The sequence below is a fragment of the Podarcis gaigeae genome, assembly GCF_964106915.1.
Source record: "Podarcis gaigeae genome assembly, chromosome: 7".
NCBI lineage: Eukaryota > Metazoa > Chordata > Lepidosauria > Squamata > Lacertidae > Podarcis > Podarcis gaigeae.
In genome coordinates this window covers 57,365,804-57,385,154 of record NC_139683.1, presented here as the reverse complement: position 1 = coordinate 57,385,154, position 19,351 = coordinate 57,365,804, and the positions used below count along the sequence as shown (strand labels likewise).

The following is a 19,351-nucleotide window of genomic DNA, read 5'->3' as shown; positions in this document are numbered from 1 at the left end:
TATATATATTCCAACAAACTATTCAGTACAAGATCTATAAGGACTTATAAGCTACACTATCAGCAGAACAAGGTAACAAAGGTGTGATATCAGAGTGGACAGCAGGAGGTTGGGCATTTTTTAATGCTTCCTCATGTTAACAAAACAAAAAAACCCACCCAAATTCCTTCCTATATGAATTACATATAAAACTCTCTCTCTCTCTCTCTCTCTCTCTCTCTCTCTCTCTCTCTCTCTCTCTGTGTGTGTGTGTACTCCTGTCTGAGAGCCATCTTTGAGTGTGTGCCTTCTACACCATACTGTTATTGTACAGTAATCTAGGAATGCCATACTACTAATGGAAGGTAGACTCAATAAGGCATTTTAAACTACACTTTAAAAATGCCTTATTGAGCCCATTTTGTAAAAATGGCTTTATTAGCCATTGCTTCAAGGGACACTAGACGACACACGTAGATGGATCCCTGCCCATCCTCGTTGCCTTCACAAGAAAGATAAGATAAAGCTAAGAGAGAGTTAACTTGGCCCAGTTTGTTCTTGCTCACTGGGGAAATATCTAGAAACTTCTAGCATTCTCATGATTTTGTAAAATCATTGTAAAAATGGCTTTATTAGCCATTGCTTCAAGGGACACTAGACGACACACGTAGATGGATCCCTGCCCATCCTCGTTGCCTTCACAAGAAAGATAAGATAAAGCTAAGAGAGAGTTAACTTGGCCCAGTTTGTTCTTGCTCACTGGGGAAATATCTAGAAACTTCTAGCATTCTCATGATTTTGCCAAAATGACAATGGAAACCTATTAACTATTCATGATTATGTTAACAGTAGACCATTTTATGAAGAGAATATAATATAGACACAAGCTTCAGCACATTGCAAGAAATCTGACATAGAACAAGTCTGAAAGGAAACAACAGTCACTCTTCTGAACAGCATATTTGGTAGTTACTATTTAAGAACCTCCACACTGGCCCAATCTTTCATTTTTTCCATGATTTATTCACAAATTATGGATTTTTCCTCAGGGTTTATCCCTGAAGCCTTTCTCATGCATGGGTATAAGCAGCAGAGGTTTAGGATCAGAGTTTTACTTCTCCTAGATGGGTTATCTTCCCAGGTTGACATCTGTCCCTCATTTCCGTCTGCAGCACTTAGACCCACTATTTGTCTCATCTGCTCAATCCAGCATTAGAGGAGAGTACACAATACTTCAGCATCTGTCAGGAATTGATTTACTTTAGAATTCTTTGTAATACAGACGTCCTTATAAAAAGTTTGTGGCAGATTAATGCATAGCAACAATCCAACAGGGCCCAAGTTTTATAAAGAATTTTATAAATACAGTATTAGCAGTTTTAAATTTATATCCCTTGTTACATAGATGCAAACTTGCAAAGTTTGCCATCTATGCAGTTTATTTATAAACAACCAAAAGCAACTAGCCATGTTTAAAAAAGAAATGAACTCATTATACTCTTTCCTTTATTGTTTAAAGAATATTGCAACAGATGCTGTTTATTGGTAAAGCATACCTTAAGAGTTTGAAAACTGAAATACGTGCTACTGTTAAGTAAAGAAGCTGTTGACGCTTTCTTAAAACCTTTTCTTCTGAATTTCAGTTCACAGGCTGGGGCTGAATGTGTCCCTTCTTAGTCCCATTGCTCAGATGTTATGGTTTTGCACATCAGTGAAAGAACTAGGCCAAAACTCAGCTCCATATCAAGCCTGCTTGCTCTTCTGAGACAAGAAACTTTTGACATATGGAGGAAATCAAGACTACAGCTCTCCCACTTCTGTCCTGAAGAAATCTTCAGTGGACTGAATGGCCTTTATATACAAAATGTGAGCATTACCCACATTGTTGCCACATCCAAACAGTACATTTAAAGCAATCTTATACCACTTATGCTACAGTATCCCCAATACAAACCTGGGAACTGTAGTTTGTTAAGTGTCTCCTAACAGCTCTCAGCACCCTTAACAAACTACAATTCCCAAGAGTCTTTGGGAGAAGCCAGGATTCTTCAAGTAGTATAAGAGTGCTTTAAATTTATATTGTGGTCTGTGTATGTATGTAGCTCACTTCTAAACAGAGTACAGTATAAAGGACAATGTAAGAACATCAGACACCACAATGCAAAGGAAGGTTTTAGCTAAGAACACACACGTTTACATGAAAGAAACCTATTAAAATCAACTCTCAATTGTGAAAGAATGTTAGTAAAATAATTATCCCTATGACCAGGAGTGTCTGTTGTATAAAAACCTGGGCACATCCTAGTGACTGGTGCTGGCAGCTGGTTAAGAAAAATTCCCAGACGACAAGCCTTCTGAAAGTTCAGCCACCGAAGGCAAATACAGTGGGTAGTACCCACTAAGTTTCACTCAGAGTATACCCATTGAAATTAATAAATATGACTAAGTTAGTCTTAATTTCAACAGATCTACTCTGAGTTGAATGCCATTCAGTCAGTCACAGAACAATCGTAGAGAGCAAGGGAGCTAAAAGTTTACAGAAATAAGTATATCTGCATACACAATATTTGCAACTGCATCCTTTATTCTAAGAGCAGCCCTGTTTAGGGAAGTTTCTAATGTCTGATGTTTTCTTGTATTTTTAATGTTTTGTTGGAAGCAGCCCAGAGTGGCTGGGGAAACCCAGCCAGATGGGCGGGGTATAAATAATAAATTATTCTTATTTTATTCTTATTCTTATTATTTTCTTGTGGCACAGAATTTAGACTTCCTATTTTGCAGAACATAGGAGGAGGAACAGCAACAGCTGAGCCTTGTGTTTTTATATTGTAAACGGCCCTGTGATGATCCTCTGATGAAGAACAGTATAGAAATGTTAATAAAAAAATAGTAATTCTTTACCATCCTTTTTATAGCACTTCTTGCCAAGGCACAGTATGATAACCTGAACTTCCAAAGGACTGTTAGTTGCATACAGGCCAGGCATTCAACAAAATGAAAAATCTATGTGAATACCAATTTCTGTCTCTCACTGTGAAGTCATCTTTGTGACTTCGCCTGGGTCTGCCGTCTCCTCTAAGCAGATTTGGTTTAGATTGATGTGGCTTAGCCAAGGAAGGCAGACAGGCAATAAACAGGTTACTGACAAAGGAAAGGAACAAATAGGAAGACTGTTATTAGTTTATTGTAGCTTTTATGGTGAAGTTAACTACAGTGACTAATGTGCAATGGCAGCTACTTTCAGAGACGACTAACAATATGACTGTGAGCTATCTGGAATGTCTTAGAAACAGATATTAAGTTTGCACTTGCCAAGCTATTAGCACATGAAAACAATCTATTATGGGTCACCACACTTCTGTGTTCTCCAGAGAGAACAGTGTGTGAACTTGAAAAGAAAAAAATCTGCAAAACTAACCAGGTTTAATGCTTTAATTTCATTTCAGGGTTTTATCATCTGCTCTTCAATTTCCCTCTTGAGTAGGATTTGTTCCAAAAGCAATTATATTTTCAGAGTTAAATGTTAATATATATGGGGAGGCAGAAAGTGTAAATCCTGCCTCCAGCAGCAGAAGCAGCGAATGGCTGCCACTTGCTAACCAGCCAGTACAAAATGGGCTTGGAGCAAAGAATTCTGGACCAAAAAAGGCCGGTGAGGATTTACAGTATCACAAGGGGGCCACTTGTTCTTGTGCAAGTAATTTTATATGCTTAAATGAAGGGCACACGTAACATTTTTAAATAACTGAAAACCACAGAGTCGTTCACATTTTATCATTATTCTAATTTATTTCTTGCAAATGACTTACAAGAAGGCAATGTGAATTCCTTGTAAATTTGCATCAGGCTGCAGGCCAATTAACACCATCTGTGTATAGATGACTACACAAATTAATCATTCCAATCTATCCATAATTATTTTTCCTGGACATCTTGTATGATTAACCAGAATAGAGGAATCTGCACAGGTGCCATAGACTGATGTGGGAAGAAAGGGAGGGCACAATAATCTCCAATGTTTGGTCTTGCCTGGGAAAAGTCCTTCGGACTATTCTGTTGAAGACCAAGAATGAATGATGGTAAAAGTTCAGCCAAGACAATCTCTCTCACCAAAGAATGTTCAGGGGTTAAGTGACTGTTGTTAACTGGTCCCTGCCAATCCCCCATAACTAACGATTTAAAGCAGGCAATATGATAATTCTATATTTTCTCCCAGACCTTCTGTTTCCATGAGGTCTGTGCCCTAAGATCCTAAACGAAGTTGTATGTTCTGGCTCACTTTCTCTTTTATGTCTTTACATTATTGCTAAATTTGTTGAAATTTATACGTGGGAGCACAAAACATTCTGTCATTTGTTAACGGAGCCCAATGTTATTATTAACAATATTTTATCTACAAAGTTCCAATCAGCAAATATGAAGACACAACCAATTTCCCTTGCAGATGGAAACACTGAGGCAATATATACCCTGCAGCCAGTTTTTGGCATTCACTTTTGTTGTACCTTTAGGAAATAGCTTTTAAATGACTTCTCTTGAAATCTCTGTACATTTTCTATTAAAATATATCACACTTTTCGATCCAACTTGTTATTTTCTTATATTCAGGTAACAGGAAAAAAATGGTCTTCATGAGAGAAGAAGATGAAGATCTAGTTACGTAATAGACTTTATTTATATTTTATTGACAGTTTGCATCAAATATGCGTGTTGTGGGATTTAAATAAGCATTCTACAGCAAACGCTGGATAAATACAATGCTTATTAAAATTATTGAATGGACTTATTGGGATAGGAAAGCTCAGGGGGTTTGAATAATTTACAGCTATGAGACTACAGTAGATAACTATTTTATTATTTCCGAAAATTCTTACTGGAGTTAAAAAAAGCCCATACCATTATGATTTGGTAGAGAATGTTGTGGATGTGCTGAGTGCAGAGAATTAGAGAAATAAAATGGGCAAAACAATGTATCTTCTGGCGCTCTATGTAACTTAGGGTGCAACCCTCCCCTTCCAAGGGCAGAGAGGTTGTTCTGCTGCTGGTATTTTCCCTTAACTGGCAGTGGAAAGCTCTGCCACCATGGATGCTCCATTGGCGATGCTCCATAGAGAGGTGAGTTTCAGGAGCATGTCTGGAGCAGATTCAGGGACCCCCAGGACAGGGAAGAAAAGGAGCACTGCCCTGAAGCTGGTGTGGTTATTTCCCTGCCCTTTGGAACCAATAATCTTTGCTATTGCATCTACAAAAATTATTAGATTTGAAGTCTGCATCATATAATAGCAGCATTAAAGGTAAACACCCTGAACTTTAAAATGCACATTTATATAAATTAGAGAGTAACTTTTAAACTTTTCAGTATGACTGCAATGAGGCCTTCCTAAGTCCTGCTTGTCAACAAACTTGGTTTTGAGGTTCATATGAGGATATAAGTCAATACCACATAAGAAAAGCCAGTGTGGCAGGTGGGGAATGGAAGAGAGGGCAGATCAAGGTTGTCTATTGCAGAGGTTAAAGGGTATATCAGTAATAACACAGAAATATATCCAGGTATGTAGGTCTTCCTACATTTCACTGATAAAGTTATTATTATTAATGTTCTTGTTAAACACTGGAAGCTGGAAGCCTTTGGCAACTCTAAAAGAAAGCATATTAGATATCAAAATTAAAAACTAAACAGACTTTAAAGTATTCCTCTGAGGACATCCTATCTACTTCCCAAGAGTTAACGTTTATAATATCATCAAAGGCATTTTGTGAAAAGAGACTAACCACTCTTGGGCGAAAGCCAAGTTTTCAGTGTACCTAATATGAAACAAGACAACAGAATCCAAGGCCAAAAAAATTAAAGTTGCACTCCTATTCACAATTAACTGAAATGAAGTCAATTTCAGTTATCCACTATTGAACATAGTGGGTACTCTTTTAAGTAAATATACAAAGGTTTGTGCATTTAATCTTAAAATAACCCCCCCCCAAAGAAGACAAAAGAATTCTGCATTTGGATCCCCACCCCTGGATTTCATTTGCACAATTAACTGTCCCATCTCCACAAGAAATAGTCTCTCTCTCTCTCTCTCTCTCTCTCTCTCTCTCACACACACACACACACACACACACCATATACTTGTTCCAGAGGGATACTCTTACTATCACTTGTAGACTGAATTGGAGAAAAGCTAATTATGTTAATTAGCCTACCAGTGTCAAGATGCCTGGTTACAAACAACAATTATTTGTTTGTTTTAATGAATTATCACTGTGAATAACTTAATAATTTAATTATCACAATTCCATATACTGTCTGACCTGTGTTTTTTTTAATAAAAGAAACCTCCCTGAACTATTTTGTGACTATATTCCTGTAAATCTGGCTGATGATGGGCTGTATTTCACCAATGTTTATTGCTGAAGTTTCTTAAGGTGCCGTCACTCTCTTTCAGCAACTGATGCTATCCTATGATCTAATGTAAGACATTACAAAGACATGATTAAGCTCCAGTGCTCTTTACCCGTGGAACCTCTAACTGCGGAAGATGCAGAAAGCATGGGACAATACAAACTCTGAATCAATCAAGCATTTCTACTTCAGAATCTCATAGAATTACTGAAGAAAATCTTTGAAGTCCAATTAGACACTATATAGCTTTCCTGTACTCATTCTGCCAAACCCAAAGGGTGCAATTATGAAGGGAGGAAGTCAAGTATAGCTTCTTTATTTCTGTCTCTGATATACAATAGAGCTATTCAGGTTGTGCTGCAATACAACCAGGTCATTAAGCCTCTGCCCTGCAATGGTTTTTTAACAGACTTCTGCAACTTGTGACCAAGCAGAATCCAACCCACAGGCCATGTATGCAAGTTAACAGGGGTGTCTGCCTGATATGGATAACAGAAGAGCTGTGAAGCCCCCAGGAAGCCACAACCCATTGTTAGTTAGCTATGCTTTGCGGACCCCAAAGTTGCAGTTTTTCTTGACAATCAAGTGGAATATAAATCTTATTGGGGGGGGGGGGAGTGCAGGCTTCATGTAGTTTGCCAAGAGAACTGTGGACTCAAAAAGTTTGAAAACCTCTGTGTTAGACTATTACCGTATTTTTTGCTCTATAAGACGCACCAGACCATAAGACGCAGGAGGAGGAAAACAAGAAAAAAAATATTCTGAATCTCAGAAGCCAGAACAAGAGGGATCGCTGCGCAGCGAAAGCAGCAATCCCTCTTGCTGTTCTGGCTTCTGGGATAGCTGCGCAGCCTGCATTCGCTCCATAAGACGCACACACATTTCCCCTTACTTTTTAGGAGGGAAAAAGTGAGTCTTATAGAGCAAAAAATACGGTACCTTTATCACAAAGTGAAACTGGAAAGGCAACACTGCAAAAGTGATGGCCAATATTCTACTTTTCAGAGAGCATGTAATGGAGAAAGAGGGAAACTGAAAAGACAATGCTGAGATTAAAAAACTAGCTTTACAGGCAACCTTATGAAACACTCAAAGAACCTCTGCTCATCCACATGACTTGCCAACTAGAGACATTTGATGACTCAGAAGATGGTAAAAGTTATATAGATTTGGAATGGCAGTTTTCAGAAAACACACACATTATCTGTTCCTCTCACAAGGTCCCAAAGGAACATGCTCAAGTCTAGGCTGTGCTGAGTAGAGCCAATACTTTTTGATATGCTGTTCGGGGTGTGTGTGTAATATAACATACTTCAGTGGCAGAAGGAAGATACCATTATTATTCAAGACAGGATCTGCACTCCGTGTGTGGTTTATGGCTTGTCACAGAAGTAGGCATAAGGTACAAGAGCAATATGCTCCCTGTGGGCTGTGAGCCAGTTAAGAGAAGTCCCAGGGCAGCTTGTTAAGTATTACTGCATTATCAGAGCACAAACAAATAATAGATCAGATGTCCTGTATTTGATTGAATATGATACTCTGATTGATTTGTGGAGATGAATTTGATACAAGAGTTCATGCCAGAGTAAATGTGTTAAGTGTGTAAGGTGCCACAAAAGTGTTGATTTTGCTACTGTAAACTAACTTGAACCCTCTTCTGCTTGGATTCTGGAATTCAAAAATGGTTCTCCATCAAGGCAATAACAGGTATCTCAGTGTCATAACCAGACTACTAAATCAAACTGGTACGGTTCTAGAAACCTGATGCAATTCAATAGTGTCTGCTTGTTCAATAGCCTGCTTCAAAAAGGAAAGGCTGGAGACAGGGCCACAGTTGGCAAGAGTAGTTTTTTGAGCCAGAGCTGAACTGCAAAGCTGGCCGTCTCCTCCAACTCTATGATTCTATGATCTCGTCCTCTGTCGTCCCCTTCTCCTTGTGCCCTCCATCTTTCCCAACATCAGGGTCTTTTCCAGGGAGTCTTCTCTTCTCATGAGGTGGCCAAAGTACTGGAGTCTCAGCTTCACGATCTGTCCTTCCAGTGAGCACCCAGGTCACATACTACCCCACAATCGAGTCTGCTTTAGGGAGAGGCAGACTGAAAATGATCCAAATGAACAGGACAAAACTGAGGTGAAGAACACTCAAACTCTGCACCCTAACTTGGGACTCCCAAGTTGAACTGAATTCAAAAGATTTTGCCTGCACCATCAACAGCAAATTCATTCCAGCAAACAGATGATGACTCAACGTTCAGATGAAGAGTCCTAGGTCATACCAGGTCACGCACCAACTGGAAAAAGCAAACACAATGACAAAGCTTCAAGGTGGTACTGAAAAAAAATGTATAAAAATTTAGTGAAACAACAAGATGTCCAATGTTAAATGTCCTATTTTTCCATATTCTTCTGAGGTGTTGTCTTTTGCTGCTGCTGTTGTCTGCTCTGCTCTGTTTACATTTGGTCTGCTCTCTCTCTTTCATTTACCAACTAAAACAGCTCTACTGTACAAGACTTTGCAGACACATTGGCAGCCAAGAAGGGAAGTTACTTTGCCGCCACGACTGCCACAGCATAGTCTTTCAAAAATGATATATTTAGCAATTGGCCAGCTTCAGAGAAAGATGAGAACTACTTGTGCTCTAGTTGTCTTTCTTCCTGCTTCAGCTGTCTCCGTCAAGGGAGACATGTTCTGACAAAGTGTGAAAGGGCATCTCAGAATGATTGTGCCAGTGAACTAAGACAGCCTTTCCCAACCTGGTGCCCTCTAGATGTTTTGAAATACAGCTCCCACCAGGCCCAGCCGCCACAGCTGATGGGCACAACATCAAGGAAGGATGATCTATTTTATCAGTAAACTAATCTGTCAAGAAGTACTATCAAGGTTAATAGGGGTCTCTACCAGAGAGTCCTGCAGATGTTGGATTCATGGGCTATTCTAAGTCAGCTACCGCCCCAACATAAAAAGATACTCTACCTTCTGAATATGATATGGCAACAGTGCTCAATTACAACTGGAGAAGATTGCTCTTAATAACATTAACAAAATAGAAGAGGAAGAACAGGTGTTAGAAAAGTTTTCAAATCCAAACAGAAAAAGAATGAAACTCTTTAAAACAACCCCCCCATGTATTGCGTCATTTTAAAAAGAAACCATCCTGTAGTACAGCATAAAACATTTTCTTAAGGAACTAAAAACCAATAATGCAACAAATACACCGGTATCTATAGTAGAGTAATTCTCAAGCTGGGTCTAGAAACCTCAAGAATTATGAGGAACGGTTGAGGGAACTGGGTATGTTTAGCCTGGTAAAGAAAAGACTGAGAGGTGATATGATAGCCATCTTCAAATATCTAAAGGGCTGTCAACACGGAGGATGGAGCAAGCTTGTTTTCAAGTTACAAGAAAGGAGATTCTGAGTAAACATCAGGAAGAACCTTCTGACAGTAAGAGCTCTTAAAACGCGCAACAGTCTCCCTCAGGAGGTTGTGGACTTGCCTTCATTGGAGGTTTTAAAGCCAAGGTTGGATGGCCCATCTGTCATGGGTGCTTTAGCTGAGATTCCTGCATTGCAGGGGGTTGGAATAGATGACCTTTGAGGTCCCTTCCAACTCTACAATTCTATGATTCAGCAATACTGATTACACTTTTGGTAAGAAATTATCAGATTACTTATTCTGGAACAGCCTCACAAAAGCCTCACAGTACTGTTAATAAGGTGGGAGGAAAGGTAAAGGAGCCCTAGACGGTTTAGTCCAGTCAAAGGCAACTGGACTATGGGGTTGCGGCGCTCATCTCACTTTCAGGCCGAGGGAGTCTGAGTTTGTCCACAGACAGTTTTCCGGGTCATGTGGCCAGCATGATTAAACCACTACTGGCGCACGGAGAACCGTGACAGAAGCCAGAGCGCAGGAAATGCCATTTACATTGCTGTTGCAGCAGTCTCTATTTATTCACTTGCACAGGCATGCTTTCGAACTGCTAAGAAGCAGTAGTATTTGTCAGGGGAGGGGGGGGTCATACTCTAAAATCTCTGGTTGATGCCAAGAATTGTAATGTCCATCAAATTTAAGAAGGGTCAACTTTGGGTATTCTTAACTTTTTGAGGAAATTGGTTGGTAATGATTGCAATGCTAGATAGTTTTGCAAACTACACTGGAAACATACTGCAATTTTTGGTCATCCTAAACAAAAGGATGAACTGTTACAAGATAGTGACATGAATTTGTGATACATATGCCCCGTCTCAACATTTATTTTCTGGAGTTCTGTGTTTTAGCATTATTTTCCCATTGCTGATTAGCATCTTTCCTCAAAAGGTCAGCCTAGGACAAAGAAACATTTAAAGTCATCAGAGGCAATCATCTTGATTGCTATACTTTAAATAAAAATGTTCAACTGGGGAATGTCCATTGAATATCACTTCAATTTATGACCTCATTAAGTAAATAATCTTCTCAGTTCAGAGCCATGCTTCAGTCTGCAACATTGGCATTAGGCATAAAAGGTCATGAGGGTTGCAGGACCTTGATGATGCAGAATTGAGCAATATATATAGGAAATGACATCTACAGCAGGAATTGGGAAACTCTGACCCTCAAGATGTTTGTAGACTACAAATCTCTGATCAGTAGCTATGTTGGCTTGGGCCAACATCTCGAGGGTCACAGGTTCCCCTTCTCCAGTCCAGCGGTTCTCAAGCTTTTTTTCCTAGGCCACACTTTCAGAATAAAAATTTGCTCATGTCACCCCATTTTTTTTATTGATAAGAAAGAAATACATTGGAAAACAAACAACTCATATAAGTGCTTTATTTATAACACAGAACACAACTACTTTATAATATGATCACGGGACACCCAGAAAGTATAAACCCAAACAGCTACAAAAGAACATGTATCATTCCCCAAATATAATTATAAACAAACCTCTTAGGTAAGTACTGTATGTAAATCCCATGAGAGGTGTGAGCTTACTTTTGCCAGGTAATCTAATTTATATTAGGTCTAATTTGAGACAAAGAAACTCTCATCTCATCAATATAAAGAAGGCTTTCTCTTTTCTCATCTTTCATATTTGTCAGCGTTGAAAAACCCTGTTCACAACAATATGTCATGGAGAACTGTAGACTAGCTCACGCTCCTGAAGAGAGGCATGGATACTGTTTCTGGTTGTATAGCCAAGAAATATGAGTTTCTTTGATTGTCGTTGAATCTCCCTGCCACACTTGGCAAATAGAATAGTCATTGTGGCTAGTGCTGTACAGGGTCCTGCAATCCCAGTGTAGGCAAAACCCTCATGAGATAGGTCCTACTCTAAATTGTCTCCCTGGGGCCATCTGTTCAGCCTCAATGTGTTGCCTTTTATGTGTATTTTTTGTTCTCTTCTCTTTGCATAACAAGGGATTGGTAGCAGCCTGTGCATGGCTATATAGTGTACCAGCACTTCTCTGAAGCAACTGCCTTGTTCTCCACCATCTGAGCTTTCCTCAGAAATAATTAAGTCTCTAGATGCTACGATGGTGGAGAAAACTTCAGAAATGTAAACCAAACATAACTATATGCAGCAATTTATGTGTAAAACTTTATATAGCCTTAAACTATTAATACACTCAGTGTACCCCAGAGATATGTTATACCGTTTATACTGGAGAGAGGTTAACTTAAAAGCTGGAAGTATTTCTTAAAAGAAGAAGAAGAAAGAAACACACAAATAGAATACATGCAGAACTTTTTTTAGTTGGAATTTGGGAGATCATCTGTTCTCTTTCTCTCTGATGTAGATTCAAGTACTGTAGATACTGCTGGACAGGAAGAACATAAAAGATTCATACCTGCTCCATAGTGGTTCACAGATTACTGGGGCAACTCTTGAGATACAAATGACAAAAATTAATAAATAAAGACGTCCTTTATAGTAACAGATCCACTGTTTATCCTGATTTACAGCAAGCTGTGTCTTCCTCCTCCACTAGCCAGGGTGAACAAAAATAAATCTTCAATGATAAATAAACAACAATTTAAAAACAAATAAATCTCTTTAAAACACGCTAGATCAGATTTTTTTTTTTACTTTTAAAATTCTATCAAGTTGCTACATGATGCAGATATAAATTCTGTAGTGCAAATACATAAATTCTGCAGATATAAACATTCTGTAGTGGATAATATAACATCTCTATTTAGTTGCAAGCAGATATGTTTTACTTGTTATGGCAAGCAATATGTACACATTAGGATGCCCTACTCAGTACAGAAATATAAATCAGAAATCTGGAAACTTGATTTCAATCAGAACTTTAAACTGTCCCATTTTCTTTGGGGTTTAAGTCAATAACTTAAACTCCCCTGATTTAAATCAATATAACTTGATACTAGTTTCCCATAAATCAACACTGAGAATGGCCACGATGACAGGGCAAGGACAGGCTCAATGACAAGAATAATACAGGAAATAAAACAAAAGCAAACAAAATTGTTTTTCAAAGTACCCGATTGTCCTCCCATTCAGCAAACAGTAAACCGAGAGCAGATCAAGCCTGCCATCTGGATATTACTCTTATTATTTCCATCAGGCAGCTCTCATTAATTTTCTAAACCCATTATGTCATACTCAAACATTAAAAAGTGGGTTCCTTTCTCTTTGGGGCTGTCACCTTTTTAACCTGCACTCAATTTTCCAGTAAGAAGCAGCACACTCTAGATGCAGCAGAATCCTGTGTAGTTCTACTCAGAAGTAAGCCCCACTTAAGTTCAATGGGACTTGCTGCTAGGTAAAGATGCACAGGACTATATTCTTAAGACTCCAGTCCTACACACACATATCTGGGACTCACCAATGAATAGACATGCCTAAAACTGCATTGGCAATTGCAAGCAATGATCTATTTTAAGACTGCATATATTTAAGCTAATTAATATTTAAGTTAATTAATGTGTGCAAAAAAAGCAGCAGGCTGAGACTCTTGAAGAGATTGCAGTTGGCTTCCTGAGTTCAACACCCTTCTGGAGGAGCCAGAAGGACAGAGATACCACCTGACTGTTCAATCTTTTCTATTCTATATCTTGGTTAGGTTTGCAAATAACACTAATGTTAACAAATGCTAATGTTAATTAATGCAAGAATATTATTTTTCTCCTTTTTAATTTGCTGTGAGAGCTGTTGTAGCTGAAAAGCGACTATCCTCAACTGATGCTATAGGCACTAACCAATAATGTCCCCATTACTCCTACATTGCTCACTGAGGCAATGGGTGAGCCAACGAACAAAATTGCACCTTTGCAGGAGCTCAATACTGTGGGCTGGATGCTGCGAAAATACAGACCTGCTACAGGACAATGCTATCTGGAACGCACCACAAAAACTGCCAATTATTACATCTACCCTCACTCCAGGGACCTCAAGAAACTAGGCAATATAAGAAGACCCTGAGACAACAATCAAGGATGAACTGGGATTTTATGTCAGAACAATCCTACATCATCTAGTCAGAAGCAATCCTCGTTTTCAGTGAGCTTACTCCAAGATTATAGAATTACAGTCTAAATGCCCATCTTCAAATATTATATGAGACACAAAGAAAAACTAATTCCTTGATCTTGCGTGAAAGTAATTATTTCCCTCTCATCATTCCACTTACCTTGTAAATAGGGGCAGGAAACCTGTGGCCCTCCAGATGTTATCGGACTACAACTCCCATCATCGCTGACCATTGGCCATGTTGGCTGGGACTGATGGGAATGGGAGTCTTGAGGACAACAAGTTATCCACCCCCATTCTAAAGTATTGTTAACTTTTTTGGGGGGAGGGACAATACCACTGTGTTCCCGTTGCTGTTATATTTTAAATTATATTACATGTTTGTTTGTTTATTTGATGCAGTCTTTCAATCTTATATTTTACTGCATTCCAATTTTTAAGCCATATTCAGTTCTGAAAAATGAAAGGTTTACCTTTTTTAAAAAAAGTAATGAAAAGCTCATTCTTGATACAAAACATATCAAGTGAGAATATTCTGTCTCAAGGTGTTGTGAGCTCCATGTTTTCTCATCTGAAATGTACTGGTATGAAAAAGAAAACTAATTGAAAAAAAAGCGCAAAAACACCTGAATAAAATTGTTTTTCCATTCCACATGATTAGGCACAGTGTGTGTAAATTCTGATGCATGTTCTCTCATTTCTGCTGTCATTCGTTGGCATTTCCACCAAATAAAATGCATTAACAGTGCAAGGGTAAACTACCAAAGGTAGCTGAACCACTGCAATCCAATGGACTTATCATCCTTGCAGGATGGAAGTGAGGTCAGGAGACCATCCTTTTCTGTTTATTGTGTGGGTGCTGGTGGTGGGACTGTTAACAATTTTCCTCCCACTGGGAACAAGAGGGAAATAAAATATGCCAGTTCCTGGGCTGGCATGGTTTCATCTCTTGTTTGGTTCTGTGTTTTTCAATCCAAGCCTCCTCCTGGTGTGTCCTTAGAATACCCCAATGTAAGTAGAAAAAGACCCATGCATGTTTCCGCAGCGGTAGGTAGAGAACATCTAATATCAGGTCTCTCTCTCCAAACTTGGAGAAGAAGCAGCTTTCTATGGATGCTGGATCATCATATCAGGGGCTACAGGACTGCAGGATCTGGCTAAAATCCTGTATCCACATTCTGGGAGGAAGGCTCATTGAACTTAACAGAGTTTCTTTTTGAGTAGACATGTACAGGATTGCTCTGTGAATTGTACTCAGGACTTTGTAGAATAATAATAAAATACATAAATGGAGAGCTAGTGTGGTGTCACCAGAAGTCTGAATGATCGCACATAAAGTATTGGATTAGGCTGGGATCTGCTCAGCCACGAAGATCTCAGTGACACTTTGAGCAAGGCACCATGTTTCATCCTAACCTACAGTGGGAAAAGAAACATAAAATAAAATTATGCCCACTGGCCTGGGCTTCTTGGGAGAAAGTGGGAGATAACTGGGAATTAAAAAAATGAATAAATAAATTTTGAATAACTTTCCATAAAAGGAAAATGCCATTTGCCAATTGATCAACAACTGTGAAAATACATTGGCTGAGGTAATAAACAGATATTACCAAATGAAAGATGTTTTGTATCATAACATGGAAAACATTTCCTCCCATATACTACAGAAGGGGATATATCTCTTTGTGAGATCTGACATACTCTACAAGAAAAGTCTGTGGAAACATCAAGGAGCGTGAAAATGGAGATGCAGGTACAAAGCAAGATTGCTTGCTATAGAAGGGGGCCTTGCGGGGAGGGGGGGGGGATATGCATGAAAAACACTTGGAGAAACTCTTAGCGTAAAATGGTCCATGAAGTCAGATGGAAGTCAATTGCTTTCTCGCAGCTAATTTTAATCTCATCTCCGAAACTGAGTCTAGACTCATTTCCAGTTACACCATTGTCAAATCAGAATGTGTCATAAATGATTAAACAGGCAAACTTATGCTGCAGTCCTTTACACCCTTACTTAGCCCTATGCACGTTACTTCTGAGTAGACCTGCATAGAACTGAGCAGCCAGGATCCCTTTTTTATGATAGTGGTATGAGTTTGGGATGAGGGAAGTAGGCTGTATGCCGGCAACCCTTCTAATCTCTGGATCCAGCAAAAGTTACAATATAAGCAAGGATTGAAATTCCTGGTGAGGGTATATAGCCTGGGAAATAGGCCATTAACAAAGGAAGTGGCTCAGCACCAGAGGGCAAATAGGTGAGCCCCCTCCCTCCCTCCCTCAACTTGTTGGTAGTTAGAAAGACATAAGGCCACAGTGGAGAGTTGAGTGATAGGAGCTAGAAGGGGGTGGGGACAACAAGCTGGAAAGCCAGAGAGATGTTTGATTTCTGTTTGAAAGCAAGGCTGTGACTATGGGGGCAGCAAGGCCCTCTTGGGGTGTTAATGCTGTGATCCTCCCCATCACAGGTTGTATATAAAGTGGTACCTCACGTTAATAACTTAATTCATTCTGGAGGTCCGTTCTTAACCTGAAACTGTTCTTAACCTGAGGTACCACTTTAGCTAATGGGGCCTCCCACTGCCGCCACACTATTTCTGTTCTCATCCTGAAGTAAAGTTCTTAACCCGAGGTACTATTTCTGGGTTAGTGGAGTCTGTAACCTGAAGCATCTGTAACCTGAAGTGTCTGCAATCCGAGGTACCACTGTATGTGTAAAAAACCGTGTATCATAAAGAGACCATCTCCACTGACCCTCATTCTGAAGGAAACATGATCCCTGTGTAAGCACCTAGAACTTGGAATATTGCACCACTCAAGAGTTTGGGGTGGCATGCAACTATATATATGTCATAATGACACTGCTTGCCTCTGCAGGTGGCAACCTCATGCAGGGAACAATTCTAAGAAGCTGCTCTAAGACATAAACCAAGTTAAGGTCTCCCTTAACTTTACCTGGGCTTGACCAAGACAAAAAAAGGACTGTGTCTCATGTACACATACACCAATGTACAGAATAACTGAAACAAGTTTATCCTGAATATAAATAAGCAGCTGACTTTATGCTTTCAGCTCTTGAAAGATTAGCTCTTACCATTTACAAGGCTTTCTCAAACAAAACAAGTCCAAGTCCTCTTTGTCACTTAAATTTCAAATGAGACCTTAAACAATGGACACAAGGGAGCTAAACTACAAGCATTAGATTCCCGACAGAGATGAAATCTTAAATTATATTGTTACACACAGTACAGTGAACACAGTGCATGCAACCAGAAAGTATATTCTATAAATACTAAGCATAATATGCACAGTATTTTGGCATCTAGTTTTTAAGTGAAAACACCATAACCCCTTGTTGAAAAACATACTGAGCTCTTCCGTTCTAAGGATGACTGAATTTGATAAAAGTGAAGTTTTATTCTTAAGGGTCACTTGGTTCATCCATGTTCATCCATACATTATAAAATGCAGAGGCAGATTCACTTTAGGAAAATAAAAAGGCACTATGATGACAACTAAGCCCAATTATCTGAAAGCCAAAACAGTGATGATCAATTATAGCTTACACACATAGCGTTCTCCTTCTAAAAACAAAATCCACTAATTTTTCATCATGCAACCTTTTTTAAAAAAACTAATCTTTGATGCATATCACACTTATAAATTATATTTAAATTTATTTACCTATCACAGTTCCAGGAAAACCTACTTTCATATGGGGGTAAAGTGGGTGCCATTTCCCATGCGGGCAGTTACTAGTACCAATAATTTATCTTATGGATGAAGGAGGTAATGAGAACCTGACAGCAGCTTGGCTCTGGGTCACAGAAACTACAAGTCACCACCCCGTCCCATACGAATTCAAGACCACCCTAAACATACCATGCAAGACACGATGATCTATTCTAAACCATACACACCTTGGTCCTGCCACTGAGCAGATTTTGAGTAAAGTGAGGTCTGGACTTTGGAGGAAAAAAAGGCAAAGTAAGCAATCTCACTTTTTGGTTCTCTTTTGTTTTATGCCCTTGTTTATTAAGTCAGAATGCAAAATACCAACTATAGCAGCTCCTGAAGTTTGCTTTCTTCCTGCCTAACGAGGAACGGAGGCCAGGCATTGAGAAGAAAGAAAGGAGACTCACTCGACTTATTACATGTGATGAACCATTAGGCTGATAACAGGCGATGCACCACAGCATTCCATTTCAGCAGGAATCTGAGGAGTTCAAGAGGAAAAATAGCAGAGAAAGTCCCTGCCAACGGCTTTACAGACAATCTACGCCACCCAGTTCCTTGCATCCGGCAAGAAGGAAGAGAGCACTTGGGGTTTCCTTAGAATCTTGGTAACCTAAAAAAAGGAGGCGTTTAGATGCTGGAACTGGTTCTCTCTTTGAAATTCTTGTTGGACCGGATCTCATGCACATATCTAGCCCCTTTAGCTAAGCTACGGCGCTATCCTCGCGCTTTAAGGCTGCAATGCTACGAGGTCTTCGCCGGGAACAAGCGGGACTTGCACCCGAGGAATCACGCCGCAAGGCTCGGGCTGCGCGCGGAGCCCTTTTTTAACGGATCTGGCCAATTCGCAGCTCCTACCCAAACTTCCCGCACGCCTCGGCGCCGGCTCCTTGGCTCGCTCACCTCCACTTTCCAGCAACTCTCCCGCTTAGCTCCTTCCCTCGCGCTGCGAAGCCGCTCGCCAAGCTCCGGCAGCAACCAAAAGCGGACTTCCCCCTCTCTCTCCTTTTGCCCCGCGGATGGATAGGAAAGAAGGGACGAGGCTGCGCGCTCCCCAGCCCAGGCTCCTTGCGACGCTTCAAGCCCCGGCAAGCTGCACCCTCTCGGCGGCGCGCTGCAGGTGCTTCCCCAATCCCGTCCGGGCACTAATAGCAGGAAGCCGCCCTGCCGGCTCGGAGGAGGCAGCCCAGAAACGGGGCGGGAGCGCAGGACGCCGCCCCGCGCCACCTCGCCTCAGGCGCCGCCTTCTGCGCGCACACTCGCTTGCCGCTAGAAGCCCCGCAGAAAAGGCCGTCGGGTGCAGGAGCGGCGCCTACGTCGCGCTTCCCGGAGGGGCGCCTCGCCCGGCATTGGCACGCGTTTGGGCGGGCTGCGGAGGGCGCGAGCGTTGCGTGCGCCCCAGGAGGCCGGCGAGGGCGGGAAAGCGGGCGGCTTTTTTGGCCGTTCCCCCGCTGCTACGAAGTCCTAAGCAACGAGAAGGAAAGCGCCTCGTGAGCCTCGCACTGGAGGGTCTCAACTTTTCTGGACGAGCACTCAACGTGTTGCAGATATTAAGCATAAGAAACGCTCCTCATTGTCCACACCCATAAAAATATTCAAACTTTTACTGGCAGAACTCATTGAAATAAAGCAGAAAACATCAAATGAAACGGGTCCCAAATATTCATACGATGTCCAGCATAGGCTTAGCATCTTACAAAATATGAAAATGATCCAAGCTGATCTAAAAGCAAAGGTCTCTCCCCCCCCCACCTGCATACCTCCAG

General features: G+C 40.4%; 1 protein-coding gene across 5 annotated transcripts in view; it reads right to left on the bottom strand.

Annotated features, from left to right (window-relative positions):
- The window catches only part of KCNG2 (potassium voltage-gated channel modifier subfamily G member 2), a 51,892-nt gene extending 32,921 nt beyond the window's left edge, over nt 1–18,971 (bottom strand). The window contains exons 1-3 of one of the 5 annotated variants that reach the window (XM_083746963.1): nt 18,489–18,881; nt 17,993–18,198; nt 17,771–17,815 (exon numbers count right to left, since the gene is read on the bottom strand). The gene's annotated coding sequence lies outside the window, so the exon portion shown is untranslated. Of the gene's footprint in view, nt 1–17,534; nt 17,816–17,992; nt 18,199–18,488 lie in introns of those variants that run through there. The other 4 variants (XM_083746961.1, XM_083746959.1, XM_083746960.1 and 1 more) reach the window with 4 other exon arrangements.
- Nucleotides 18,972–19,351: the final 380 nt, after the last annotated feature.